This window comes from Stenella coeruleoalba (genome assembly GCF_951394435.1).
Source record: "Stenella coeruleoalba genome assembly, chromosome: 7".
NCBI classification, from domain to species: Eukaryota; Metazoa; Chordata; class Mammalia; order Artiodactyla; family Delphinidae; genus Stenella; species Stenella coeruleoalba.
Window position 1 is genome coordinate 108,597,895 of NC_137153.1, and position 22,715 is coordinate 108,620,609.

Sequence of the window (22,715 nt, forward strand, 5' to 3'; positions counted from 1 at the left end):
TTCAGTTTTAACACTGTGTACTATCTAACATTTTCCTGTGGGTGGTCTCAGAGAAAAATCATAGAATGTTAGCATTTTAGGGAAACCCAAAGCCATTGAATCCATTCTCAAAAAAAGCCAATACAGAGCGATTCTACTTGCACATCTTTGATGACAATAGGCTCACTACCTCCTTCCTCTACAGTTCTTTCTTTCAGGCCCTTGAGGGTGATAAATAAGCACACCCTTCTCCCCTCCAATTTTGAATCAATTGTGAAAGAGATGAGTCAGCTGGGGATAATATCAGCTTCAATGTTTATATACGGGGATGGGAGTAGGCAAATTGGACATGAGGCCAGAATGGGCTTTCTGTGACTCCCTCAAGCCTAGGGCCAGCCTCAATGAGAGATGGGTCTGCAGAGCAGCCTCCCACCCACCCAGCAACTTGGGGGACCCTGGCTGCCTCACACCCCACTTGGGCCCAGAGGGTATGGGAATGCCGCCCTATGCTTCTCTGTGAACGAGTGGCATGTGGCCCTTTGCTCCACCCAACAGGCAGGACCAAGATGCAGACTCTCTCATCCTCTCACCATCTCTTCCTAAGGCTTGCAGCCAACCGGAGGCCAAAGCCCAGTGAAAGATTTCTCCTTCAGACTTCTGCGAGTCCTCTGTTCTGTGAGGCAGCAGTAACCCGGGGAGGGAGAACATGATTCCACCCTGTGTGATTGCTTGAATCAATCGATTTGATTGCTTTCCTTGCTGGAGCTGAAATCTGTTTCCATTCCAATCCACCCAGTCTTCCCGGTTCTGTGCTCTGTTGCTCTACAGGACAGGTCAAGGACAATACCCACCACCACGCGCTCCGTGGTCCAGTTCAAACCGTGATTCTGCTACTGACTTGGCATGTCTCCTAGGGCAGACTTATCTACTTTGCTAAGTCTCCATCTCCTCATGTATGAAGTGGGGCTGACGGTGGTCCCTCCCTCACAGGGGGTTATGACCGTTCACTGAGATAAACCATGGGAATCATTTGGCCTGAAACGTGGTAATAGTTTCATAGTCATTGCTGGCATTATTGCTACACGGAGAAGTTTAAACATCGCATAATATAAGATACAAAAAGAACTTAGCCCACTAGGTGGAACGACTCCTGGTACCCTCTCTGGGGAAGGCGAGAGGAAATGAGATCCAAACTTCAACCTTCCCTGGACACTTTGTTGAGAGAGAGGTGGAGAACAGAACGCTGGCCTGAACCTACTCACTCCTGCGGAACACGGTCTTTCATCATCTGACATCCTCTCACGCTCTACCCTGGTTCAGCTCTGTGCTGGGCAATGAGCCCACAGAAGGCACTCAGATGCTGCTCTGATCTTTACAGAGCTCGCAGACCTAGCAAAGTCTGCAGCCTGTGGCTGCAGAGTACACCCCTGAGGAAGAGGATCACTTCCACATGGTGGCCTTGGGAATGCTTCCTGGGGAAGTGGGAATTCAAATTGAGCTTTGAGAGATGGCTACAACTTGATGGGTAGTGTATCAGCTATTTATGCCACAATAAATGCTGTGTAACAAGCAATCCCAAAACTCAGTGGCATCAAACAATAGGCATGGACTTCTGATCACGAGTCCATGCCTAACCTGGTGGTTGTGTTGATCTTGGCTGACACTTTCATGTAGCTCAGTGTTGGCTGGCAGTCAGATGGTCCAGAATGACCGTGGCTGGGACAACCAGGGTAACTCAGCTCTTTTCCATGTGCTTCTCATCCTCCAGCAGGATCATCCAGGAATGGTCTCCAGGGGATCATGGAGGAAGAGAAGAGAGAGCAAGCCACACTGTGCAAGCTTTTTCCAAGACTCAGATTGTGTCACACACACAGACATCTCATTGGCCATCAGAAATCACATGGCTGAGGCTGGCCTCAGAAAGGAGGACCCTTCAGAGTTACAGAGCACAAGGAAAGGAGAAGAACAGAGTTCCTTAATGCAATCAGTCTGCATAGGAGTAGAGAGAAGAGCCAGAGGGAAACCTGAGTGAGCTGTGAGGATGGGGGGAAGAAGGGACTCTTCCTGTCCCATCTGGACTGGAGGACGCCTCCATCACCACAACAGCCACTGTTTCCTGAGCATCAAGACTATGCCAGGCACAGGGTCAGATGTTCAACACCATTATCTCATTTCAAGGCAGACATTCCCATATTACAGATGAGAAATCAAGGCTTGGGTATGGAAAGGCCAGGATTCAAACCCTAGTCTGTCAGACACAAAACCCTATGTACTTGCCACTACCGTCCCTGCCCATTAGGAATCCGTGAGGGAATTAAAGATTGGACCCAGATGGTCAAGACCCAGACGTCTACCCTTGACCCCACCTTTCTGTGAGACCTCGCTTGTTCCAGAGCTCGCCTTCCTCACCACCAAGGCCTCCCTGCACTCGCTGCCTTCCCTGAGGTGTCCCTATTTGAGCTTAATTAGGTTTGTGCCAAGTTCACGAATTTCCTTAAACTTAATGGGCTCTAAAGAGAAAATAGAGATCTTTCTTGCCAGGTGTTTATTTCCTTCCCACGTTGTCCCCACTGCACTCTGAGGCTCATTTCCTCATCCCATCTGGTTAATGGGTGCAGGTGAGATTTAGCAGAGCGCAGTGCACCCTCCCTGGGTGCCCCCAGCCACCCCACCCACAGCAAGCCCAGACGTCCCCTCCTCCCCTGGCAAGAAGATGGGAAAGAGAGAAACTTTACGGACCAGCCTTGTCCCCAGTCGAGCCAAATCCATCCCTCACATCTGGCCTTAAACATTTTTGCAAAGGGCAGGAAGGACGTGATATTTCTTGAGGTCCTACTATGTGCGTGTGTCTGTCCCACACTGCATGTGTCCCCCCATCCCATTCATCGAGCGAACTGACAGAGTACAGATTCTGGAGCCATTTCATCCGTGCAGGCTACTCGCTGGGGATACCTCTGCTCCTCCGTTTTCTCACCCAAAGCTGGGGATGAACACGGCACTCACCTCAAAGGTCACTGTGAGGATTCAATGAGTTAGTACTTGTAAAGTGCTGAGAACGGTCCCTAGCTCATGATAAGGACTCAATAAATGTTTGCCACTCTAATTATAATGATTATTTCTATTATCCTCACCATTCTGTGAAACAGGCACTTGCCTCCTTTAGAGCTAAGAAAACAGATTTGTGGGGATAAAGCGATTTGCCCCAGATATCACCCAACTCTGTAAATCATAAGTAACAATAAGGTGGGAACCTTCTGTGCCAGCCAGTCCCTTCCCTGCCCATCACACCGCTACCCACCCACCCACACACCACAGACTAGGGTCTTTTAAAGCAGCAAATCCAATTCTCTCCAAGGCAAAGGCAAAAATAGCTCCCAGGAAGGGGAGGGTGGAGGAGGTTACAGCCTCTGTGAGCTCTCCTTTTTCTACTTGTCTCCAGTGAAGCCACTCAGTGTCTGATCCCACCTGTCCTCAGCCTGAGATGAGTAAAATACAGCCCTTACCCAGGAACCCTTCATATGCAGAGGTGGTAGGTGATTCTGCCTGGGGCTCAGGGAAGGCTGGGAGGATAAGGGCCCATTGAATGGGATTTAAAGGATGGGAGAAATTCACCAAGTGCAGAGAGGAAGCCCCAAAGCAGCCAGTGCAAAGGAACAGGAGAGCTTTCCGCTTATCCCCTGAGGGTGGACCGGGATCTGGTTAGTCAGGGGATAAAATGATTAGGGCTGTGGCAATAGCAGAGGACTTTGAAGGGCCTTGAGTGTCAAGAAAAGGCATTTGGGCTTCATCTGAGCACAGCGGGGAAAGCCACTGGGGGCTTTAAGCAGACACAGTGAGATGATCAGAGCTGGGATTTGGAACGCTCCATCCCTGGAGATTGATTTGAAGAGGCAGATATTAAGAGGAAAATTAACTTTGGAGGGCCTAGGTCAGGTGATGGACTGGGCACTACACACGTATCCCACGTATCCCGTGGAGCTTTCCCAGTGATGTTAGAACAGGAGTCTGCCAACTACCCACCGTCTGTGGACCAAATGCCCCCTGCTGCCTGTTTTTGTAAATAACAGTTTTAAATACAGTCACCACCACCGTCCATTTGTTTATGTGTCCTCTATGGTTGCTTTCACTATCATAGCAGGACTGAATGGTTGCAACGAAGATGGGCCCACAAGTCCTAAAATATTCACCATCTGACCCTTGTATAGAAAAAGGCTGTCAGTGTCTGTGTTAGAGGGAATGACTCTCATCCCCATTTTATGTATAAGAAAACCGAGGCTCTGGGAGATGAGGTGCCTTGCCCAAGGTCACATGGCTTGTAAGCAGAAGCAGGGAGGTGGACGAGGAGGCCTGGGACGATCGTTAAGGTAAAACCAGGAAGGTGGCCCCAGGATGCCCGACCCCAAATCCACTGCCGCAGACTTTCAGGCACCCTCCCGTCCCCTCCCGCCCAGCCACCACTGCAGTCAGCGGAGGGGACTCAGGCGCCTCTTTGTCAGCCAGAACCCTTGCTCTGGTCCCCAAACCAGCATCAAATGACTAATTTAAAACCTAATGCTTCTACCATGTCCACCCTGGCTGCCCCTTCTTCGGCTTATCATATCCTATTCAAATCCAAAATAAATTATTTCAGCTCTGCAGCCTTTGGATAAAGAAAAAAATGAAATTAAAAAATAAAAAAGGAAGAAGGCAAAGCTTTGAAGGGACAGCCTGCCTGCCTCCTTCTCCCTCAGCTCCAGGCCTTTTTTCTAAACCTGCACTGATAACCTTGAGGGGACGCTGAGCCCTAGAGGCTGCCGGGACAGAGCCACACTTCCATCCAGACCCCAGACCTTCCGCAGGCGGCCGGACAGAGATGCAAAGGTTTTAGGTACCAGATGGCCCTACATTTCCCATCAGTTTGACAAAGCCTTGTCCCCTTTGGTAGACCAGAGCCCCACGTTTTTAGGAAATAAGATTGCGGGGGAAGGGAATGTGCATAACCACCTGATAATCATTAGTTTATTATTTAAGTATGTTTTATCCACCTGCCATAGGTATGCCAGGTGCTGAGCTAGGCAGTTGGCATATGGAGATAAATAGCCAGGGGAAACCCTGTTTGTGCGCCCATCCTAAGCAAACCATCAGACCTACTGCACTTTACAGTTTACAAAACCCTTTCTCCTCCACTCTTACTAGACCCTCCCCAGAATTCTCTGAGGCAAGGTGGGGGTGATGTCATTAAGAACCTCATCTTACAGCTGAGGAAACTGAGGCTTGGAGATGTAACAGAACTTCTCAAATTCTTCCCCGATCAGAGTCCCTGGCAGAATAGTGTAGTGGTTAAAACGCTGGCCACATTGACCTGGGTTTGCTAGCTGTGTGATCTTGAGACAGGTTTCTTAACCTTGCTAAATCTCACCTTACCCATCTCTGAAATGGGAAAAATAAAATCTATGTCAGGTCATTACGGGAGTTAAAATGAATAATGAGGAGAATTTAGTGCAATAGCAGACCGAGCAAGTTGTCACTGAAGGCTTGCTTGTCTGCTGTTGACTGCTGCCGTCTCTGGGTGATGATGATGAAGGGGTGGGGAGAGGAAAGGGAGGTACAGGGGAAAGAGGAGGACGGAGGAGGAGGGTGGGGAGGGAGAGAAGGAAGGGGGAGGGAAAGAGGAGAAGGGGAAAAGGGAGGAGGGAAGGGGGACGAGGGGGGGGAAAGTGGCAGGAGAAGGACAATGATGATGGTCTGGCCCCGCAGCTGACTCCCAATGGCCTCTGCCCTCAGCCCTTGCATCCCCTGAAATGAGGTACCCTGGCTGTACCTCAGACTTCCTCCACTGACCAGGACAGATCCTCCCACCTCTCTAGTCTCAGTTTCCCCACCACAAAGGAGGGAGATGCATAAGACAATCTCCAGTCTTTTTTTGTTTGTTTGTTTGCTTTTTTTTTTTTTTTGCGGTACGCGGGCCTCTCACTGCTGTGCCCCCACCCCGTCGCGGAGCACAGGCTCCGGACGTGCAGGCCCAGTGGCCATGGCTCACGGGCCCAGCCGCTCCGCGGCATGTGGGATCTTCCCCGACCGGGGCACGAACCCCTGTCCCCTGCATCGGCAGGCGGACTCTCAACCACGGCGCCACCAGGGAAGCCCAGACAATCTCCAGTCTTTAGTCTCACTTGCTGGGAACTGAAGTCCCGATAACCAGGAGAGGAGAGACCCAGTCCCCAGTGGAGGGGACCGGAGAGAAGGCATGGGCAGGGCAGACGCCTGGTAAATTGAATACCTCAACTGTCTTTAAAGGAGACATGCCCCTCCCAACCCTGGGCAGTTTGGGGATCTCTCTTCTGCCACCACCTGATTCCAGAGGGGTGGTTGTCAACAGAGGAAGGTGGCAAAAAGGGTCAGCAATGTGCCACGGTCTCCTGAGCACCTCAGAGGGACTCTGTGTGCTCGGCAGCCGCCAGGCATCCTTGAGAGGGGGTTTGCCGGAGGAAATCACTGGGTAGGGGCATGTCTCCAGGAGCACCTGGGGCTGTGGATGTCTTCACCGCCCTGGCTCTTGCCCTCTGTTATCAGATGGGGCGGCCAAGGTGGGGAGGCTGCCCAAGACACACCGTGGGTTTTTGTCATCGCAGCGGGTCCGAGGAGGTGTGCAGATGGGAACCATGAGTCCGGGCAGGGCCAGGTGGCCGTGCAGCAGCTGCACGATCAGGTAAGAGAAGTGTGTTAGCGTCTCCACGCCTCAGGCCAAACTTCTCCCCGTGCATAGATTAACCAGCAAATAGTGACTTTTGCATCATTTGATTTCCTGATTCCCTCTAGATCACACTGAAAGCCCAGGGAGGAATCCACCCTCTGCTTTAGTGCTTCTGAGGATAAACACCTTCTACCCCTTGGCCCAGGACAGTCCATCCCCACAGCCCCAGTCCAAGCAAGATAATCCGTGTCTCCTCCTCGTGTCGGAAGCCTCCTGTCTGGGTGCATCCCAGATGCCTCTGTGGCATCTGTAGAGGAAAAGAAAGAAAGCAACTTTGAGCGAGACTGCCTGGCTTGAATCTCATTCTGCCACCCTGAGCTGTCTGACCTTGAACAAGGTCATGGAACTCTCAGAGGCTGGGCCATCATCGCTGTAGCACAGACATTGGAAAGTGTGAAAACCACAGGTTTGTCTGGGGCTGTGGGGACTTTTTTTTTTGTTTGGGGGGTTTGCTTGCTTATCAAGTGCCAGACAGATGCTACAGGCTCACACAGGTCAGCTCATTTGATCCCATGAGGAAGATCCCTTTGTCCTTGTTTTACAAGAAAGGAATCCTGAGGCCCCGTGGGAAGCAGTGACTTGCCCTGGGTCACTTAGCAACAGAGCGACAGAGCCGAGCTTTGGAAATAGACATGTGCTCGTGGACACTCTGCTCTGTCTTCACATCGGGCCCGGAAGGGACAGATGATAACCCCCGCCTTGCAAACAGGGACTCTGAAGCTCAGGGAGGTTACGGGCTTGCTCCAGGCCACACAGCTCAATTCCTAAGTAGCCAGGCTGGAAACTGAGCTGCTGTGGTTCACCTCAATGCCAGGGATCTCACCATGAGCCTTGGCCGTCTCTCCTCATCGCCCTCCGATATTTTAAAAGGAAGAAGGAAAGAAAATACTGCACTGGGCTTCCCTGGTGGCGCAGTGGTTGGGAGTCCGCCTGCCGATGCAGGGGACACGGGTTCGTGCCCCGGTCTGGGAAGATCCCACATGCCGCGGAGCGGCTGGACCCGTGAACCATGGCCGCTGAGCCTGCGCGTCCGGAGCCTGTGCTCCGCAATGGGAGAGGCCACAACAGTGAGAGGCCCGCGTACCGCAAAAACAAACAAACAAACAAACAAACAAACTGCACTGAACGTTTAGCTGAGGTGAAGCGGGTGGAAGACACTACCCTGGTATTAAACTATGGATGGAGCCGGGCTTGTGGCCCACCGCTCCCTCTGACGTGCTCCAGCCGCCCCACCCGCCTCCGGGCCAGCCCCATAGCTTGTCAGGGAAGGTTTCTCAGGACTTTGGGTGACTGGGTAATGGGCTGATTATGCTGCTGGTGTGACCAAGGAGGGACAGAGGAAGCACCTTGGCTTAACCTCCAAGCCTCTACAAGAAGCTTTCACCTCAGGCCAGAGAACGGCTGGGCCCTCTGGGAGGGAGGGGGGCATCTGTGTGATCTTCTCCCCCCTGGACCCTTCACAATGGGCACTGTCACATAAGGCAGGCAGCCTGGTAGAGGGAAAGGGCCTGAGCTTAGGTTCAGAGAGACCCCCAGCTCCAATTCCAGCTCCAGCACTTGATTAGCTGTGTGACCTCGGGTGAGTTGCTTGCCTTCTCTGAGCCTTGGTTTCCTCTTCTGTAATATAGGAATAAATAAAGGTACCTACAATGTAACGTCCTTACAAGACACAAGAGGTAAGAGACGAGCAGCCTTGGGGACAAATACTTAAGTTCGATTTCAGACATCTTGAGGAGAGGGGGTTAATAGAGATGTCAAGGAGGGAATAAGCAATTAAAAGAAAATAATGAATAAACTGTAGCTCTGAAGGCAAAAGAGATAGGAGAAAGAGGTGGATTGATGTCCTCAGCTACCCTTTCTGATGGCCAAGGCTCTGGCCTCTAACTGTACTCCAAATGGAAGAAAGGCTCCAGAGGGCGTGGAGGTGAAGTGGGGTGATCCAGGCAGGAAGGAGCCGTGTGCAGGAAAGGAATGGACTTTTCCTAGATGTTTGCTCTGAGCCAAGCATTCTGTGAACAGCACCCTGTTCACCCCCCTCAGCAGCCCCAGCAGGCAGGTTTTAGCATCTCCATTTCACAGAGGAGGCAAATGGAGGTCAGAAAAGGGGAGTGCCCGGTGGAGAGTCACATCACTAGGTCATAAATCCAGGATCCAAGGCCAAGTCCACCTTGACTGCAAACCTGAGCCTCCTCCACTCTGCCCATGGCCTGCTGGGCCGCCGGGTCAGCCAGCAGCCTTCGGCATCCCAGGCCCGGGGCCCTAGGAACCTGCTGTCAGGCCTGGGAAGGGGTGGTGGGTTGTCAGGGCGGAGCTGAGGCCAAAGGGGTAGGCAGGGAAAGCGGAAGGGGTCTGCCTCCCTCCCAGAGGGAAGGAGCGGGATGCCAAGAGATGTATCCACCGGACGACCATGAGACGGGAGTCAGTGATCGATCCACTTCGCCTCACTGAGCCTCCCTTCTCTCTCTTTTCAGACTCAGGACCCACAAATCCTGCCTCATCAGGACTAAATGAGATGGTGCAAGGAGCTCTGCAGACAGCCTGGCATGCGGAGGTGACCAGCAAACACCAGCTGCCCCACGGGGGTCTGTCCACCTGCCTGGGGGGACCCCACCCCATGGAGCTCGGATCAGAGCATTCATGTCTTTGGGTCATCCACAGGCGTGTGTGTGTGTGTGTGTGTGTGTGTGTGTGTGTGTGTGTGCGCAGGTACGCATGAGCACGAGCATTGTTGTGGGCGTGGGGTGTGATTGTCAGGATGTTTGTTGAGGTCAGTGTGTTGTCACTCCCTCGGATGCCTTAGGGAGAAAGAGAAAATGTGTGACAACGACCAGAAAGAGAAGAGGGAAGTGAGAGTGTGACAGGCAGAAAAAGGAAAGGAAAACATCTACAAACTGACTGTTCCTCTCTCTCTCTCTCTCTCTCTCACACACACACACACACACACACACACACACCCATGCATGCAACCCTCCCTCATGCAAGCACAGCTCTTAGGGACACTCCTTGGCCTCTCCAAATACCCACCCTTGCTCCCACCCCAGCACACACACCTGTGACCCCAGATACCATCAGACCCACGCATCACCCAATCACCTGTCCATACAGTCAGTCTCCACATGTGCGTCCCATCCCTAGGAGCACCTGTCCCACAGCTACAGGAGAATCCTACGCATGCACACACGGCACACAACATACTGTACGCTGTACCAACATGTACGCGTCCCCACCTCTCCCTGCGCTGTAACTGCCCTCTCACTGTCATTCTCTTCCACGCCCACGAAGGGGTGCCTGCTGGGGGTCGGGAGCTGTGCTGGGCGCTGGGAGGACAGCAGTGGTAGAGCTCACAGTCTACATGTGTGATGACAGGGAACCCTTCTTCTCGGCCCCTGCTGTTTCCCCCCAGGAGTGAGAGTGCAATTAGTGTAACTCCTGCTCTCTCTATCACTTTACTCCCTCTGCCCAGGGGACTTGGGGAGACTTAGATCTGCTTTGTGAACAGAGCATGCTCAGTTCAGCTCAGCCCTCCTTTTTGGGAAGAAGCTTGAACTCCCGGTATACAGGTCCCCTCTGCAATCCCTGCCCTAAATCTTGCCTGGGATGGCTGTCATGTTGGGAGGCCCATCCCCCGTTCAGCCAGCGCTCCCCAACGGGGTGGGTGAGCCTTCCTAAACCTAAGGGTCCATGAACAGAGCCATGAGCTGCCTCAGAGACCCCAACGACATATCCATCCATTCAAACAATTTTCAACCATCCACTACCTTATGTGTACATCTCTTCAGTCTCATTTAAAACCTACTCTGATGTACGAGCTATCCCACCTATTAACACCATGCAATTGATGCACATGCCCACCCAACCTCCAAGCACCCAAACCCACACACACTTCTCTCTCTATGCATCCTTCCCCATCTCCATTCCTGGGCGCCTCCACAAGCCCCTCCCCCTTCTCACACCACCTAGGATCTCACTGCCAGTCATCCCTCTGCCAACACGGACAAAGCCAGGTTATGTCACAAAGCAGTTTTGCCCAGCCCGCCAGATTTTTCGCTCAGCTCACAGATAGATAACTAACAGGGCCATCTTCCCAGCTAATCGGGAAAGAAATCTGGCGGGCTCAACTGCAGCTGATACGCATTGAAATGGCTGCATCTAGGAGGAAAATCTAAATGAGAGCCGAAGGGAGCCTGGGACACTGGGGGAAATCTCGCTGTAGTAACTGTGTGAGGTGAAGCAAATCAACAGAAAGCTGTACACTCACTCGGGGAGAGAGAGGCAACTCTACTGTAACACGTGTGCTTGGAAACTTATTGGAATCTTCTCACTTTTAATATAATGGCATTAGTGTCATGGTGCCTTATGCATAAACTTCACCCACCACACATGATGAACAGAGAGCTATTTCCCAGCGTGTGTGATGCTTGGATGTGGGTGCAGGGAAGGGCATGTGTTTAATGATCTCCTTTGGAATCTGGGCAGTAGAGTGCAGCCCTGCAGTGCAGAGAGCCTTCTTCATCAGAAGGCAGCACAGACCTAGTTCAAAGCTAGGCTCTGTCACTTACAAACTAGGTGACCTTGGGCAGATTACATAACCCTGGCACATCCACCTCCTCGTCCATAAAATAGAAGTAATGATGCCTGTCTCGCAGAGTTGAATGGAGGATTCGATAAGTTCTAGAAAAGCACTTGGCAAGTAATAGACACGCACTTAGCGTCATAAACAGCCTTGGTTTTGAATCTTGCCTCTGACACTTACTAAGTGACCTTAAGTAAGTTACCTACCTTGGTTTCCTCATTGTATCGTGACGTTGGTAATAGTCCTTATCTCGATGAATGCACGCAGAGTGCTTGCAGCAGGGCCCGCAGCCTCCTACAGGCTCATTTTACATGAGTTTCGCCAGCAGCATCTCCACCACAAGCCAAAGGTGCTGAAGTTTATTGAGCATCTTTCCGTGGTGCCTGAGGGACAGAAGAAAAGGGAATGTTACCCAGACTACGATTCTGTGAGCCTCCCTGAAAACCGTATTTCTGACACATGGATGAAAAAAATTGGAATTATTTAACCAAGAGAAGAGGAGACTCAGGTGACCCGCTTACGGTATACAAATTGCTTACGGTCACCACAGGACAAAGAAAGCAGGTTGGTTCTGTGTGGCCAGAGACGGCAGAACCAGGACTAGGGTGGGAACAGTGAGGCTACCAGGAGCCTCATTTTAGCTCCACTTCAAATGAATCGAGTTAGTTAATAAGGGACAGCCAGAAAGAAAAAAAAGGATAAAAAAGTTCTCTCTCAAAGGAAGTAATAAAGTAAAGCCTTGACAGTTTAATGGAGGAAATAGGGTCCCCTGATTTGAAGGGATACTGTGACCAGCATCAACCCATAACCATGGCTCCCATACCAACATGCCTGTTTGCAAAGAGCTTAGCAACTGCTTATTCTCTGGTTTCAAAGTGTAGCCACGCAGGATCTGTAGCTTTCCATTAAAAAAGTTTCATCAGAACATCCACTTCATCATATTTTATTTTCCTGCTGTTAGGAATTCAGCCTTCAACCTTAATGTCACCTCCTCCTCCAGGCATGGGATGGCCTCAGGATCAATGGCCCCTGGTCTCGCATTGAACTTGGGACACCCAGTATGTATGGACCGTGGTGAGGACCATGAAGGTATCTCGGGAAAGTACCTGAGCAGAGGGAACAGCAAGTGCAAAAGCCACAAAGAGGGAACAGCAAAGCCTTTCTTTGCTGCTAGAGCAGCAAGAGATGAGACCAGAGGGAAGGCAAGACGCCAGACCGTGAAGCACCCTGCAAGCCATCAGCAGGGCTATGATTTTACCCCGAGTGTGATGGGAAGCCATGGGCAGGATTCAAGGGGAGGAAGGTCACTCTGGGTGCTGTGTAGAGAATATCCTACAGGGAGTAATGGTGGAAGTGAAGAGACCAGCTTTGCAATGATCCAGGTAGCACATGGCTTTGACTAGGGTGGCAGGGATGGGGTGATGAAATGTGACCAGACTCGCATTCTATTTTAAAATAGAGCCGAGAGGGGTCAAAATTGACCCTAAGGCTGTGGCCCAAGCAACTTGGTAAATGAGGAGAGGAGGAGATTGAGTGTGAGTTTGGGGAGGAAACCAGAGAGGTGGTAGGTGTCTGGGTACCACTGATGTGGCCAGTGAGAAAGCTTTGTGACAGGGCTACTGAAAGGACTGAATAAGAACAAGTGGATTGGGCCATAAAAAAGCATGAAATGTGCCATTTGAGCAACATAGATGGACCTGGAGATTATCATATTAAGTGAAGTAAGTCAGAGAAAGACAAATACTATATCAATTATATATGGAGTCTAAAAAAAAAAAGATACAGATGAACTTATTTACAAAACAGAAAATATTTTGTGACTATTTTGTAAATATTTCTTATTTGCAAAACAGAAATAGACTCACAGACATAGAAAACAAACTTGCCAATTCCAAAGGGGATAGTGAGAGTGGGGAAGATAAATTAGGAGTTTGGGATTAACGTACACAGACTACTATATATAAACTAGATGATCAGCAAGGACTTACTGTATAGCACAGGGAACTATATTCAATATCTTGAATTAACCTATAATAGAAGTGAATCTGAAAATGATTCTTTTATATATAACTGAATATTTACATATAACTGAATCACTTTGCTGTACACCTGAAACTAACACAACATTGTAAATTAACTATACTTCAAATTAAAAAAGAAAAGAACAAGTGGATTTGGAGTGTGCTCCCTGGCTGTCTGCTTCAGTTGTTTGCTGAATGCAGTGGACTGCAACTCCTCTTCCCGGCAACCCTCAATCCTCCAGTGAAAGTTCTTCTTCTTCTGTCATGCCACAGCCAGATACGCGTTTGCATTGGCCAGGACAGCCAAGAAGAAAGAGCCATCCTCTCCCTGCATGACGGGAAGACTTCTTCCAAAGATGAAGAACCGAAAGCAAATTCAAAAACAAGAATTTGGGAGAGACAAGAAATCTAAGTCAGTGACAGTGATAAAAATGTAAGGTCCTGAGGTATCTGCAGGAATCTTGAGATGGTGGGGCTTCTCCAAAGTATGGAATAAGGATTTGAGGCCAAATTTACCCAGCTCTCAGGAGGCCAAGAAATTCCAATTCACATCTGTGTTAAGAATATGTCTATAAAAGACTACAAAGAATGAAATACCAAACTATTAAGAGATGGCTGGACAATTATGGATATAATTGTTGTTTTTATATAAATCTTGTTTTCTTCCTCACTTTTCTCTAAGTTTCTAAGTTGTCAACAGTGAATATATTTTATAATCCAAAAAAATATTAGAAAAATATATGAAAATCATTAAGTAGGATGCCATACATTTCTGCATTGCTCCCGGTAGAGACTGAATGCGTAAGAGAACAGGACAGCGCCCTCCCTGTTCTAGACAACACATTCCTACTGACAAGGTTTAAGCTGGGCGGTAACACACCCCAGAGTTGGGCTCACTGTCAACATTAACACCTGAGCACCCCTGACACTTGCTACGTCTTAGCCTTATCTCCCCCTGTCCTAAGCTGGTGCTACTGATGTTTGAGACCTAAGCACGGGGTGGCTACTTATCCCTTCTGTGTTTCATCTTGTGGGATTCCAGCTCAAGTTGTAAGCTGCCGAGACCTTTTCTGAGTCTGAGTCTGTCTCCCAACACATTCACTGACCCTCCAGTATTTTAAACCGAGGTATGCACGCCGTCCACACCTCCTTTTCTTCCTTCGGTCATAATGTCTAACCTTTAACGAGCACACGGGTCAGGCAGCGTTCTAAGAGCTTTACGTGTATGAGCTCATTTTGTCCTCACAGCACCCCTAGGAGACAGGTACTCTCGCCATCCTCATTCGACAGAAGACAAAAAAGGAGGCATCTGGAGGTTAAATGTCTTCTCCAGGATCTCAGCAAATAAAATGGCAAAGGCAAGACTTGACTCTGTGCTTGTCAGTGCCAAACTGTCCAGCCCCTCAAGCGGAGACAGAGGGCCTTCTCAGGGCCAGGTTCTCTGACATCAGTACAGACAGAGAGGAAACAGCACCTCCTTTCAGAGAGCCCAGGGGTGCCCTGGTTATATGTAGTCAGTGCTACAGATGCCATGCTGGCTTTCCCACTGTGGGACCTTGGGCACGTGACCTTCCCACGTTTTTCTACGGTTTCCTCATCTGTAAAAGGAAGCTGAACATAATGCCTACTTTATGGGGCTGTTGGGAGGATGAAATTTGTTGACACAAGTCAGGCACCTAGCAGAGTGCCTGGCACTTAAGAAGTGCTCAATTCATGCTAACCATTATTATTGTTGTTATTATGGTAGGATATAATGGATTACAAAGGAAGGAGTGCTTAGTTCTTTCTAACAGGTCTTCAGAGAGGGGCTGAGTATTGGAGGAGTGGGAGCTATTGGCTGTAAGTGAGCAGTGAGGAAAGAGCTCAGGCTTTGGAGCAGCCAAGGTCTGGAGGCAGAAGAGTGTGAAACATCTGTACGTCTTTACCCCCTCCCCTTGGGCATTTCACCAGAGTCCACAGCTGGCCCAACAAACCGCACTAATCGGTGGCCTCTGGGGTGGAAAGGCAACTGAAGGCTTTTTCTGGTTTTAGCTCTGTTTAGCGCTGGAAGAACGCAAACTTCTGCTTCAAAGAGAAAAGGCATTTGAAAGGCTTATGAAAGGGCTTATGAGCCTTCTTGTACATCAAACACGCCTTACAAAGCAACATTTTGATGAGTTAAGTGCAAATGAATCAGAAACACAAGGATTAAATTTCCCTTGAAATATGCATAGGTTTCAAGATTAAGGGGAAATTGCCTGGCAAAACGTGTTTTGGGTTAAACCCTGCAAAGTCGTTCAAGTTGACTCCCGTCTGCCACTTCCCCCCTCTTATTAGTGCAAATAACAAAAATAATAATAGTATCAACACTACCTGATACACTTTTAGCTCACTCGGAGCCTACGAGAGGCTTTTAGGTAGGTACGTAAAACATTAAATTGTCATGATAGAAATCGAAACCCATGCCCGGAACGTGGATGGCATGGCAGAGACTGGCAGCTGTCTGTTAAATCAGCCTTTGCTTGCCTCCTTGCTTCTAGCTGGCTCCCAGGCTGTGTTTCAGCCAACAGAATATGGGCCAAAGCAGGGTATATCGCTTCTAGGCCTGGCCCGTAAAGAGCCCCATGTATTCCTCTGTTCTCTCTCTTTCTCCAACAGCCAGCTGGACACTGATACTCAAGGTGACCTTGGAGGTCGCATGTTGAAGATGGCAGAGTCCTCGGCAATCCCACAGCCAGAGGACTTTATGTGAACACAGTCTAAAACCTCGCTTGTGTGAAGTCGTCAACCTTTAGGACCTCTCGGTACAACAGCTAGACTCACTTGAACGAAGACAGAGATGAAAGGCCACTTAGTAGAATAAGAAGGACTTTGGATCATAAATCAGGACACATGAGTTCTAATCTCTGCTTCAGACGTGCTGTGTGGGGCTCTGGGGAGGCCTTTCCCACCCTCTCAGTTTCCCTGTTGATCTCAATTTTCCTGCTGATACAAAGAGATTTGACCAGGTAGTTGTTAAGCTTAGCTGGAAAGTGTAAGATTAAATGATACTACATAACAAATTTCAAATTGAATTCAATTCTAGTTAACAAAGGTTTATTAAACACCTATTATTTCCCAGGCATTGGGGCTGCAGAGATAAATAAGTCCATGCATTTAGAGTATAAGCTTGAAGATAAATGTTTATGATATAAAACAGCAGAAAGTAAATGGATAGCTAGATCGATAACGAACGAAACACAGAGCACAATCAGCTATGCCTGGGGAGAGGGAAAATATAAACGAAAGCCGCTAGGAGACAATGACATTTGAACTAGGCTTGGAGGACAGAAGGCTGACGAGGTGGGGCTCCTATTCCAGACAGATCCAGGGACTTCATAGCTAAAAGGACTCTATTTCACAGATGGAGAAACTAAGGCCCAAAGGAGTTAATTAGACACATAGCTGATTAGTAGCACACTTGAGGGTCACTAACAAGTTTCCCAGAGTCTCAGTGTCGGTCCAGATTTTTTTTTAAGTAAAAGCCTCTAGGATAACAAATTTAAGATTCAAAGGTCTGGGTTAAGGCTGCCCTGGGTTTGGCCCTGCTAAGTCCACACCACCAAATGGCCATCCATTGACAAAACCATCCTCATCATTCTACTGACTTTTCTCAAACTCAAAATCTCCCCATCCATGGAACTTTACAATCTCCCCAGTAAATTTCGTATTTAAACAGTTGAACGCGTAATTCCACTTCGGCTTTTCCCTTCAGGTCTCACAGCATTGTAATCAACAATGACCTCATTGAGTCATTGACACAAAGAATAGGCAGGACAAGTCCAAACACAGAGCCTGGAACCTGCCACTAGGGGCCTTCCTACATCTGGGAGAGACCCTTAAAGTGAGCAGGACATCCCCTCAGGGTCATGAGGTAAGAGGAGATGGCTTAGTCTGTTTGGCTGCTATAACAAAATATCACAGAGTGGGTGGCTCATAAACGATGGAAATCTTCCTCCCAGTTCTAAAGGCTAGAAGTCTGAGATCAAGGTGCCAGCACAGTCAGGTGAGGACTCTCTTCCGGGTCACAGACTTCTGTCTGGTTGTATTCTTATGTGGCGGAAGGGGCTGGGGTCCATTTTCTAAGGGCACTAATCCTATTAATGCGGGCTCCACCCTCATGACCTAACCACCCCTTAATACCATCACATGAGGCATTAGGATTACAATATATGAATTTTAGGGGGACACAAACATTCAGACCATAGCAGGAGGTGTATTTATTTTCTATGGCTGATGTGACAAATTGCTACAAACTTAGCAGCTTAAACAGCACAAATTTATTTGTCCTACAGTTCTGTAGGTTGAAGTCCAGCAATGGGTTGAAATCAAGGTATCGGCGGGGCTGTATTCCTTTCTGGAGATTCTAGGGAGGAATCTATTTCTTTGCTTCTGAAGGCCAGCAGATCCCATCATTGTATCCTTAGTGCCTAGAACAGCACTTAGCACAAAGTAGAAACTCCTCCCAAGCTTCTAGAGGAACCTGCATTCCTTGGCTCGTGGCCCTTTCCACCACATCAAAGCCAACAATGGCAGGTGGAGACCTCACGTTGCATCACTCTGATCTCCTCTGCTGCCTCTCTTTCCAGTTTTGAGGATCTTTGTGATTACAGTAGGCCTACCTGGATAACCCAGAATAATCTTCCTATTTTAAAATCAGCTGATTAGAGTCCACAATTCTATCTGTGACCTTAATTCCCCTTTGCTGTATAATTTAACATATTCATAGGTTTCAGGAATTAGGTCGTGGGCATCTTTGCGGGGGGCATTACTCTACAAGAGGGACAGTGTCAATTCATTCTTTCATTCTTTATTAAGTGCCTATTGTGTTCCTTTCTCTGTTCTGGGGTCTGAGGATACAGTCACAAGACAGACTTTTTCCCTGCCTTTGTAGAGCACAGAGTAGGGTGAAAAGGACACTGAAAAGGGCACCAACTAAGAGTGATGGGTGTCACAACAGAGGAAGTATGGGGCTAAGGTTTAGGAAAATATCTCCAAACAGAAGTCATCTGTGTATTTTTGCCTTGCTTCAGACCTTAAACCCAGATTAAGAGTTAGGAAGCATCCCCCAAATAGGCTAGTTTCTCTATCAGACACAGAAAAGAAAGAAACAAGGTTTATTTTTAATGAACCTGCCCTGGCTCTGAACGATCACTGCTTCCTTCTAGTTTGACTTTATTATCACTTTATTCGGACACTTGTTTGGGTGGAACATCTGCTATACTCCAAAGGCTGCTCTAGGCATTGAGGGTACAGTGATTTGAGATGATGGGTTCCTGCTCTGAACAATCGTAGAGGCTAGTGGGAGGTGAGGACAAGTGTGCAGCCAACCACAACAGAGTGTGACAGACAATGTCTTTACTCGTCAATGCAGGGTCATGGGTAGCAGGACAGGATGAGCCAGAGTGACGTGGCAGACATTGCATATGGACAAGAAACCACAGCCAGGGGTTTATGGGTCAGCAGGAGAGTCGGCTTTGAAATGTTAAGAGGTCCACACTAAAGACAGCTGAGACCAAAGGCAGAGACTAGATTCCAAGGATCAAACTAGCCCATGGGGTAAAGGTAGAGGGGAGTCGGGAGGTCACTGGGAGTGGGATTCTTGGAGCCTGTCTCTGGAAGGCACTTCTGCACAATAATGAGCATATGATAAGGAGCATGTGATGAGGTTCAAGTAAGAAAGGTCTTCCTTGTCCTCTGCAGGTGTGTAAAGTGCTGCCAGGTGTGGGGGAGATGCTGGCCCAGCATCAAGGCAGCCCTCTGGGTTCTGATAAACCTTCTTTTCTGGATCAAATTAGTCTCCCTCTCTTGGGTCTCATTCAGTGGATCACCGGGTTAACTGCCGTGATGTTTATTCCAAGGTGGCAATGGGGCATCAGGATATCACAGGCAGCTGCCGTAAAAGCCACCACTGCCCAAGTGGTCCATCCCATTTCTTCATATTGCTACTTTCTAATTCAAAATCTGGGTTGTATGTGAACACTCAGATCATGGGCCTATGACCTTGCTACAAGGGAGACTGGGAATGCAACCATCCAGCAAGCCCGGCATCTGTCATAGCATTCAATCTCTGCTCATAAAGCAAACTCCCAAAACAGAGAAGAGGGAGGCCAACATTCATGGGTTAACATAGCTGAAAACGCCTTCAGCAGCAAGTTACAGAATATCCAATGCTTTTGAGTGATTTAACAATGAGAAAAATGTGTTATCTCACATAACATGATATCCATAAGCAGGTGACTCTAGGGTTTGTCCAGAGGACCTACAACTACTACATGGTCAAGAACTCGGACTTTTTCCAACTTTCTGCTTCTCACTATATTGGCTTGGTCATTAGGCTTGTTCTTTCATGATTGCAATATGGCCTCCACACTCAAGGCATAGGATCATCTAGGATTAGGTCATATACTATGGTTGATTGTATAATTGCTCCAGTTTTTCTCCTCTCCCTGTGTTTATAACCTTTGCCATAAGCTTCTGTATTTTTCTTTACCTAAGAGGCAAAGTCTATTTCCCCATCCCTGGGATCCAAGCTGGATTTGTCATTTACTTTGGCCAGTTGAATGTGGCTGACGTGATGACATGTTAGTTCTAAGGAGGCCATGTGTATTTCCACTTCTTAATCCTCTGCAATTGCCATTAGAATGTGCCTGAGTTACCCTGATGGAGGATGAGAGCTCAGTCATGCCAGCTGCCATGTGAGTATGCCCAGCTAAGGCCAAAAGAAACCCACAGCTGAGCTCAGACTAAATTGACTCTCCCAGACTCATGCTCTAAATAAATGCTTATTGTCTTAAGCCACTGAGTTTTGGGGAGGTTTGTTACACAGCACTATTGCAGTAAGAGATAACTGATATACACCTCCGTGCTGCAAGGGAGGCTAGGAAAACAATATATGGTATTTTCAGCCTCAATAATAAGAAAGAATAATGGCTACTGGGTAGGCAACCAAAGATGTCTGCCACAGAGGCCAGAGGAATGACAAATATACACAAGGCCAGGGAAAGGTGAAGACAACCCCAGATTCTTCAGTGTGATTCTTCAAAAGGGACTGGCCAGTGGGTGAAGGGTTAAGAAGGGAATGGATCCAAGCAGCCAAGTCCTTATGCAGCCAAGATTTATCAGGTCTTTCTGCCTGAGTTGTAATGTTAAATACATCAGGGGCTGTATTATCAGCAAGAGAATTGCAAAATCATGAGATGACTTGCTGTAATACAGAATTCATGAGACTCTGGAAATAGTCTGTATTAAGGCACTTCTCCCAGGTCACTTCAGCAGAGTTTGGACATTCACATTCTAATACATGGTCCATCTTCAAGCTTAGTTCCCACACCTGGCAATCTCCCAAGAGAGCTCACACAACTCACCCGGGACATGATCCACTCCAAACTCCCACAGCAAGAAGTGGAATTAACTCCCATCCTTGGCTGGGTCTTCCACAGTCCCTTGTATGTGGGCTGCATTTTCTATTTCCAAATAACCTTTGTGATCTCTTGTAACACTTACCTCCACCATGGGAAGTTGATATCAACCCTAGTCTTAGATGAAAACACTGAGGGCTGAGAAGTTGTCCTTTGCCCAAGGTCACAAGGAAGATGAGGAGAAAACTCTTACTATGTCTGTCCAGCAGCTCTACCAGGATCTAACTATGACTTTCCCCTTCACTTAATTTAGGTCTCTGTTCAAATGCCACCTCCTTAAGGAGAACTTCTCGAATCACCCTTTCTAAATCACCACGCTTGTATCTTTGCTTACTCTGTTTTAGTTTTGTTAATAACTCTTATCGCTATGTGACATGGTATAAGATATTTTTTCTATTAATTTTTAGTAGTTCTCCTCAATAAGAATGCAAGCTCTCTAAGGGCAAGAACTTTGTTTTGCTTACAGAGATGTTCCTAGTGCCTATGAAAGTGATTGACATATAGTAGACAGTTAATAAATATTTGTTGAAGAAATGAATGAATGAATGCATGAATGAAAATGATAATCAGGTTTGTCAATCAGGTCCGTTCCACACCTGTGGAAGCACACAGCTCTCCAGAGTCATCCTAACTCTGACTTCTTGCATCTGTAGAATTTGCTCTATTAATGGAACATCTCCCTTCTGATCATGTTCTATCTTATCTCACACCACCCAGACCCAATGAGAAACTCGAATCCATCCACAGTTGTCACCAGAAACATTTCATGTACACAGAGCATTCTTGGGCATAGTCAACTTTACTGATCATTTGGGGTAAGGGGCTAGAGAAGGAATTTATATCATATGAATGCAAATAACTTTTTAGCAAACATTAGATATCATGGTTTCTAATATATCCTCTGGTCCCACCACCATCAAGGAATTTTCACCAGCCACAATCCCCCATCCCTCTCACTACCACAAGCTCTGTTTCTTTCTCCCCATCCCCTTCCCTTCTCTCCCCTTCCTCCCTTCCCTCTCACCTTTCCTTACTAAGTTAAACAGAACACTTTGGGCATCTCTTTCCAATGCTTTACCTCTTATAGCCCCTATGCCCCAAGAAGGTATTTTTATAAACAAAGACAACATCTTCCCTAAAAGAAATTCAGGTTTCAACTTTTAAGAATTTGCTACACTGGGAAGATTAGAGGAGAAGCAGAGCTGAGGATATAAACACAAAACAAGTTGGAAAGAACTACCCTTCCTGGTACACCTACTACATTCATTATGTTACTTAAGCTTCCCAGACACACATGACACAGACACTATTTTCTCCATTACAGAAATTAGACGGGATTCAAGTAGGATGTAACCTGCCTAAAGTCACCGAATAAGTAACTAATGGAAGAGAATTCAAACTCAGATCTAAGTCCCAATGACAGAACTGCCTGTCTTACCCATTATGTCCCTGGGAATTTAAGTTCATGAAACAATTTCATGATGAGATCAGGAGGGAAAAGAAGAGTCTCTTGGTCTCCCCTCCAAACTTTTGCTCCATTTTAGATTTCCCAGGAACATCTCAAAATCAACCTGCACAAAACTGTCTTCACCCCACCTGATCCTCTCCTGATTTCCGAAAACAGCATTCAAGCCAGGAATCTAGGAGTCTTCTTGGAGTCTCCTACTCCATCGCCTCTCATATCTAATCTCCCTTTAGTCTCCTTAAATATCACTCAGCCCAGCACCAACCCCCTTTCACCTACATCCTCTGCCACAGTCCTGGCCAGCATATATCATCTCTCCCCTGGACAATGGAATCCATCCCCCTTACTCACCCCCCTCTGCCTCCAGTCTACCCTCAACACAAACAGCTGCCAGTGGGATCTTTCTAAAACTCATATCTGACTGTGTCACTTTCTTGTGTACAAACCTCCCATGGCTCCTTATCACTATAGGAAAAGGACCAAATTTCTCCATTTGGTCCACACA

At 48.0% G+C, this 22,715-nt stretch overlaps 1 long non-coding RNA gene across 1 annotated transcript in view; it reads right to left on the bottom strand.

Moving 5' to 3' along the window:
- Positions 1 to 6,852: 6,852 nt before the first annotated feature.
- The window catches only part of LOC307189385, a 217,503-nt gene continuing 201,640 nt past the window's right edge, over positions 6,853 to 22,715 (bottom strand). Inside the window, exons 4-5 of the long non-coding RNA XR_013829173.1 lie at positions 11,492 to 11,668; positions 6,853 to 6,959 (exon numbers count right to left, since the gene is read on the bottom strand). This is a non-coding gene — a long non-coding RNA (uncharacterized lncRNA). The remainder of the gene's footprint in view (positions 6,960 to 11,491; positions 11,669 to 22,715) is intronic.